Source organism: Callospermophilus lateralis, chromosome 9, assembly GCF_048772815.1.
Source record: "Callospermophilus lateralis isolate mCalLat2 chromosome 9, mCalLat2.hap1, whole genome shotgun sequence".
NCBI classification, from domain to species: domain Eukaryota; kingdom Metazoa; phylum Chordata; class Mammalia; order Rodentia; family Sciuridae; genus Callospermophilus; species Callospermophilus lateralis.
In genome coordinates, this window is record NC_135313.1 from 61,070,377 (window position 1) to 61,078,130 (window position 7,754).

General features: G+C 37.7%; 1 non-coding gene across 1 annotated transcript; it reads right to left on the bottom strand.

Moving 5' to 3' along the window:
- Positions 1-6,994: 6,994 nt before the first annotated feature.
- On the bottom strand, positions 6,995-7,069 carry Trnaa-agc (transfer RNA alanine (anticodon AGC)). Its single transcript has one exon. It is a non-coding gene; the product is annotated as a tRNA-Ala (tRNA).
- Between the last annotated feature and the right edge of the window lie 685 nt (positions 7,070-7,754).

Sequence of the window (7,754 nt, forward strand, 5' to 3'; positions counted from 1 at the left end):
TTTATCTGACATTGATGGGGAAGAGGAAACCTGAACTTTTCTCGGATAGTTGCCAACTTGATTGTCCCTTTGTTCCATTGATTTTCCTCTCTTGGCTGGAGAGTTGTTTCTGTTTCCTTTGGGCTCTTCAAGGAACTTTTATTTAGGACTCTCTCATATTACATACATGTATTGTGTTCAGGGTAAATGCTAATAAAGTTGGGTCAAAATTGAGTCCAAACTCAGATGTTCACATTTAACTTTCTTGGATGTAACTCAGTGGCAGAACACATGGTTGGCATATGCAAGGCCCTGTGTTCAATCCCCAACACCAAAAGAAAAAGAAATATAAAAAGGAAGAAAGTAAAAACCAAATTTCTTGTTCATTGGTCTTGTTTCCTCTAATAGTAAGAAACATTGTAAATGAAAGTTTAAGCTGAGATATCAAGAAGACAAATTCTAGATGTCAGAGTGATTGTGAGATTTCAAGGAAGTTTCTAAACCCATCATATCAGGATTCTAAAGCATAGGGTTGGAAATGGGAAGAGAGGATTGGATAAAGGACGACCTTGAAGGGAGCTATGCTGTGAGCTCCCTATCTCCTTTCCCTCATATCAAGCTTGGTGAGAAGAGCTCCTCAGGAATTTTGATATATATCTTAGTAACTGAGGGGATAGGGAGAGTGGGCAGGTGACTTTTGATTGGAAAATGTGAAGGGCAGGAATGTGAACCATCCAGATGACTCAAGGTCAATGTAAAGGATGCATACATGAAAAATTCTTGATAAAATACTGGCAAATTGCATTTAAAAACATATTATAAAGTAGTGCCCCATGATCAAATGAGGTCATCCCAGGGATGTAAGGTTGTTTTAATAGATGGAAATCAATAAACATAATTCATCACATCAATAGACTTAAAGATAAGAATCACATGATTATCTCAATAGATGCAGAAAAAGCATTTGACAAAATGTAGCATCTACTCATATTCAAAACACTAGAAATACTAGGGATAATAGGAACATGCCTCAATATTGGAAAAGCTATATATGCTAAACCCAAGGACAATATCATTCTAAATGGAGGAAAATTGAAAGCATTCCCTCTAAAAACTGGAACAAGACAGGGATGTCCTCTTTCACCACTTCTATTCAACATAGTCCTTGAAACTTTAGCCACAGCAATTAGAAAAAAGAAATTAAAGAGATACGATGAATAGGATAAAAAGAACTCAAATAATCCATATTTGCTGATGACATGGTTTCTATTTAGAAGACCCAAAAAAACTTCATCAGAAAACTTCTAGAATTCATGAATAAATTCAGCAAAGTATCAGGATATAAAATTGACACCCATAAATAAATTGCATTCCTATACATCAGTGATGAATAAACTGAGAGAGACATTAGGATCCCATTCATAATAGCCTCAAAAAACAAACAAACAAACAAACAAACAAACTTGGGAATCAATCAAACAAAAGAGGTGAAAGGCTTCTACAATGAAAACTACAGAACTTGAAAGAAAGATATTGAAGAAGACCTTAGAAGATGGAAAGATCTCCCATGCTGTTGGATAGGCAGAATTAGTATTGTCAAAATGACCCTACTACCAAAAGTGTTATATAGATTTAATGCAATTCCTATTAAAATTCTAATGACATTCTTCATAAAAATAGAAAGATTTTCCAAATGAAATTCATTTGGAAAAATAAGAGGCATAGTTAGCCAAAGCACTCTTCAGCAAGAAAAGTGAAGCAGGAGTCATCACAATACCAGAGCTTAAATTATACTACAGAGCTACAGTAACAAAAACAGTGTAGTATTGGCACAAAACAGACACGAAGAACATGTCTATCTAATGGAACAGGATAGAAAGCCTCAAAAATCTCTGATCTCATACTGGACAAAGGCACCATAAACATACACTGGAGAAAAGATAGCCTCTTCAACAAATGCTGTTGGGAAAACTGGGAATTCATATGTAGCAAAATGAAATTAGAATCCTATGTCTCACCATGCACAAAACTGAACTCAAAGTGGAATGACCTAGGAATTAGACCAGAGACCCTGTGCCTAATAGAAGAAAAAGTAGCCCCAAATCTCTATCATGTCAGCTTAGGAATCAAATTCCTCAATAGGACTCCTAAAGCACAAGAAATAAAATCAAGAAGCAATAAATGGGATGATATCAAACTAAAAAGATTCTTCACAGCAAAGGAAACAATCAAGAACATGAATAGAGAGCCTACAAAATGGGACAAAATCTTTGCCATCTGTACCTCAGATACAGTATTAATCTTCAGGATATATAAAGAACTCAAAAAACACACACACACACACACACCACCACCACCACCAAAAACAAATATCTCAGTTAATGAGTGGGCAAAGGAACAGAACAGTTACTTCAAGAAGAAATACAATTGGTCACAAATATATGAAAAAAATGTTCAATATCTCTAACAGTTAGAGAAATGCAAGTTAAAAGTCAGTCATAGTGGCACACGCCTGTAATCCCAGTGGCTTGGGAGGCTGAGGCAGGAGGATAATGGGTTCAAAGCCAGCCTTAGCAACAGTGAGGTGCTAAGCAACTCAGTGAGATCCTGTCTCTAAATAAAATAGAGCTGGGGCAATCCCTGGTACCCACCCTCTAAACAAACAAAACAAACAAACAACCCAAAAAACAAAAACTCCTACACTGAGATTTCATCTCACTCCAGTCAGAATGGCAATTATCAAGAATACAAGTAGCAATAAATTTTGGCAAGGATGTGGGGGGAAAGATACACTCATAAGTTGCTGGTGGGCTGCAAATTGGTGCAACTGCTGTGGAAAGCAGTATGGAAATTCCTCAGAAAACGCCACCATTTGACCCAGTTATCTCACTCCTCCGGACATACCCAAAAGATTTCAAATCAGCATACTACAGTGATGCAGCCAAATCAATGTTTATAGCAGTTCAATTCACAATAGTTAAGCTATGGAACCAACCAACAGATGGATAAAGAAAATGTACACATAATGGAGTATTGCTCAGACATAAAGAAGAATGAAATTATGGCATTTCCCGGTAAATGGATGGCACTGAAGACTATTATGCTAAGTGAAATAAGCCCATCCCCCCAAAACCAAGGCCAAATATTCTCTCTGATATGCAGATGCTAACCTACAATAAGGGAGAGGGAAGAATAGAAGTTCATTGGATTAGACAAAGGGAAATGAAGGGAATGGAGGTGGGATGGGAATAGGAAAGGCAGTAGAATGAATTGGACATATCTTTCCTATGTTTGTGTATGAATACACATCCAGTGAAACTCCACATCATGGACAACCAGAAGAATGGGAAGTTACACTTCATGTATGTATAATATGTCAAAATACACTGTACTGTCATGTATATCTAAAAAATATAATCTCCTTAAAAAAAAAAAGAAGCATGCATGCTTCCTTGACCAGATGTGGCCACTTGGGACAAAGAGCAGGACTGGGCCTCTGAAATCTTGTCCAAGCCTGGACTGAGTGATGGGAACCCGAGAGAAAATCAACAACTCTGGAATACTCAGGGTTGAGCAGCTGGAAACACAATTGAGTATTCCTGGATCTCTGAAAGGACTCAGAAAAATTTCAAAGGCAGCTTTAAGCATGTGTGAGACTATCTTCTGACATTCCCAACCAAGAAGTAACTTTTTGTCAGGTGCAGTGGTGTACAACTGTAATTCCAGTGATTTGGGAGGCTGAGGCAGGAGAATCTCCTGGCAGGAGGCCAGCCTGAGCAAATTAGTGAGACTCTGCCTCAAAGCAAACCAAACCAAACCAAACCAAAACAAACTAACAAACACACACCAAACTTTCCTCTCTCTTTCCTGGGTCCTTTCCTCCATTTTTTCCCCTCCTGCTTTGACCCTTGAGGAGTCAGAAAATATGGGATGAAAGCAACCAAGCTAGGGGAAGTGGTAGAAACCTAGGGAAGGAAAACTGGACCATGTTCTGTTCTTTGATTATGACCTACAGACTCCATTTGAAAGAATAGTTTTAGCTGGGCTGGGGTTGTGGGAGAGTGCTTGCCTAGCAGTGTGTGAGGGACCAGGTTTGATTCTCAGCACTGCATATAAATAAAGCAATAAAATAAAATAAAGGTCCATCAACAACTAAATACACACACATATGTACAAATATATGTATGTATGCCATTGTATCAAATTTTGGTAATTACTTGAAATTGCACAATTTCATTTCCCAGTTGAGACTTTGTTTGCAATTTGATGTGACCGTATTTGCTTGTAATTATTTAAAAATGACCAGGAAAGTTTGGAATTGCCTGAATTTCATCCAAGGTGAAAGGAGTAAGGAGGGAACAAGCAGACCTTTCACTTGCATTGAACATTTCTCCTCCCCCCCCCTCAATTTAAGGAAGGTCTTTTATCCTCCTTATAAGGGGTAACAATCTGCCCTTACTTTATATTGCACCATTGCTATGGCAAGTATAAAACTGTGCTTAGTCTTTTAGGCCTTAGCTGAGCTTCTAAAGTTAAATCCTATTTCAATTCAAAACAAAACAATCATTGTACTTTCTCAAGCACTTGCAATTCAACCCCTTGGACTTTCAGATTGCATGTCTTCTGTGAGCTCATGAGCAATTCAGGTGGCTTCTTTGTTCTAGGCTGGGTAAATAGGAAGCTTCAGGGACTAGGATTTACTAGGAGTAGGGAGACCAAAACTGCATCAATTTAATATTTTAAAAATATTCTCCTCACTCACGTCATTATCAGGCAGGTCTGTGGTATATATTTCCATTGACCTCAATTGGCTTAGAAGAAAGGAGTGAGGTGCCATTTGTAAGGTTGTCCTGACTGGGCTTTGTTTGTTTCTTTGTTTTATAACTTTGTTTTTATTATTTATTTTTATGTGGTGCTGAGGATCAAACCCAGTGTCTCACATGTTAGGCAAGCACTCTACCACTGAGTTACAGCCCAGCCCCTTTCTTTGTTTTTTTTTTTTTTTTTTGACAATGAATATTTTTGCCTCTTGTTTCCATTGAAGAGACAAACCTAGCAGTAACCACCAACTGACTGAAATATCCTCTATCTTTCTGGACTGCAGATTTCTGAGTTAGGCAAGTAGGTGTAGACATGTTAGTTGACTCCATTTTAGCAACTGGGGTGACTAGAGGAGAATTATCACTTTCTTTATTTAGTAGACTCATGAGATCTCAGTTGGTTGAGCCATATTAAAAAAAAAAAAAAAAAGAAAAAGAAAGAAAGAAAGTAAAAATCAAAGTCAGATGGCCCCAGACAGATGCTAGAGGAGGACTTTCATCATTGATCAGGTGGCAGTTTAGATGCTTATATGAATTTGGGGCATTATATTTACAAATTAACATTACCTTAATTATAGTGCCAGGAGTGCGCTCGCTCTCTCTCTCTCTCTCTCTCTCTCTCTCTCTCTCTCTCTTTCCTTCTCTCCAGATTTACAGATCCTAGTCTTGTGGTAAAAAATGAACCATAGTTAGACGCAGAAAGAGCAATATTTCAAATAAATAATTTTGGGTGGTAACTCCTCAGGAAACCTACAATACAATGGTTGAATCAGCATTCTGAAACCAACTATATGTACTATACTTGTATTTACTACTGTTGTTGAACATGGAGTGATATTTTTATGTATGAGATTGGAAAAGACCTTACTATTGATAAACTAAATTAATATAAAACCATTCTTGTCAGTAGACATGCAGATTATGTCTTGTCTAGTAAGGTTCTAATTGACTATCCTCTCCCACTGGGGAGGATGCTACTTTGCCTCTGTTTGAACACTAATTTCAATGTTGGAATAACATGAATTTTGTGTTTTTTTTTTTTTTACTTATTTTTTAAGCTGGGTGTAACATCTCCCCAGCTTTATTGCTTAGTTAGTCTTCTTATATGTTCATTTTTATATCTGTATGAATGCATGATTTTACCTTTTTTTGAAAAGTATCCTTTAACAGTGTATTGTTAAAATATTCATTCCTAGCAATCCTTGTGTTGTTAACCAATGATATAAAGCTGTGATTACTGTAGAAGAGTTTTGGTATGGAGCAATTCATTTTTAATCAAAATTTCTTAGAACAATCAGGGGATTTTTTATTTAAAAAAATTTAATGTATGGTCTTCCCCCAAGCTATTTTTAATTTTCCTTCCTTCCTTCCTTCCTTCCTTCCTTCCTTCCTTCCTTCCTCTGTCTCTCTTTCTCTTTCTTGTGGTACCAGGTATTGGACCCAGTGGTGCTCATCCTCCGACTTACAACCCCCGCCTTTTAAAAAAATATTTTTTTTTCCAAAATTTTGAGATATGTGTTTGCTAAATTTCCCAGACTGGGCTTGAACTTGCAAACCTCCTACTTAAGCTTCCTGAGGAGCTGGGACTACAAGTGTCTGCTACTGTGCCTAATAAACCATAGTTTTTCAACAACAACAACAACAACAACAAGTAAATAATTGCAGCTAATATTTATTGAACAGTTATGTGATGACACCAAATAGGGGCCATCTCCCTTGGAGGCTTAAGAACATATAAAGGCCAGTTTCTGTATTTAACTGAAAGACTTCTGATGTTTCTTGATTGCAAATTAAAAACAATCAGAGTGATTCTTTGGCATGAAAATCTCTAGGCATACATTATTATAGCAGTAAGTCATGAAAAAGGGCCAACACACGGTGACATCCCTGACCCTGTCAACATTGATGGGAACTTATGTGGAAACCAACCATTGTCCTCTTTGAAGTCTGAAGTTTTGAGTGGATTCTGGCTGTTTTGCTAGGGCACTGACGCTAATTAGTTCTGATCTCTACTCTTTAAGATTCTCTTGGTAATTTGCCTGTTGCACACAGTGGTCGGGTGCTTGCTACCGTTCCTCATAAGTATATGAAGTTTGCCGTGTTATTTTCTTTACTGAGGTTTAATTTTTTTGAAAGTGAGGATCACACTCAGTGTCTTGCACACATGTGCTCTGCCCAGACCCTAATTTTCTTTCTGCTGGTGCTGGGAATTGAACCCAGGGCTTTGCACATGCTAGGCAAGTGCTCTACCACTGAGCTACACCCCCAGCCATACATGACAAATAAAAATTGTGTATATTTAAGGTCTGTAATGTGATGTTTTGGTACACATACACATCCTGAAAGATTTCTACAAGCCAACTAATTTCTTTCCCAGTTCTAGGGATGGAACCCAGGGCCTAGACCACACTAGGCAAGTGCTTTACCACTGAGCAACACCCCAGTTCCTTACTCATCTCATAACTGAAAGTTTGTATCCTTTAACTAACATCTTCTCATTTTTCCCATCATAGTTTTGATACAGAAAAGAAATAATAATAATGCCAAAGTGACGCACAGTGCCTTGTTGAAGGATTAACACAGAGCGTGTGTTTTCTCCATCCTTCGCACTTTACAGAATAATGCTGGCTTAAACAAATCCCACTTGTGATATGTGTTCTATCCTTGGACAGGAAGAGAGAGAAGCATGTGTGATCACACCTTAAAAGTCTAATTAGAGTTAATGGGTTATGGGAGTCTGGCATATTTCTCTGGATATTCTTTTAATGATGGAAATAGTTTCCCATTCTAAGTTCACTCTTAGGATAGGATAGTGAATTTATGCTTCCTAATGATCTTCTACAAATGCCAGGCAAGCAGGAAGTCAGGGTACACACAGGTAGGAAATGTAAGCATGAGTAGTTAGTATGTAGGTGTGATGTAAGTCTAGAAGCAGGATGATAACTGTGGGGGGTT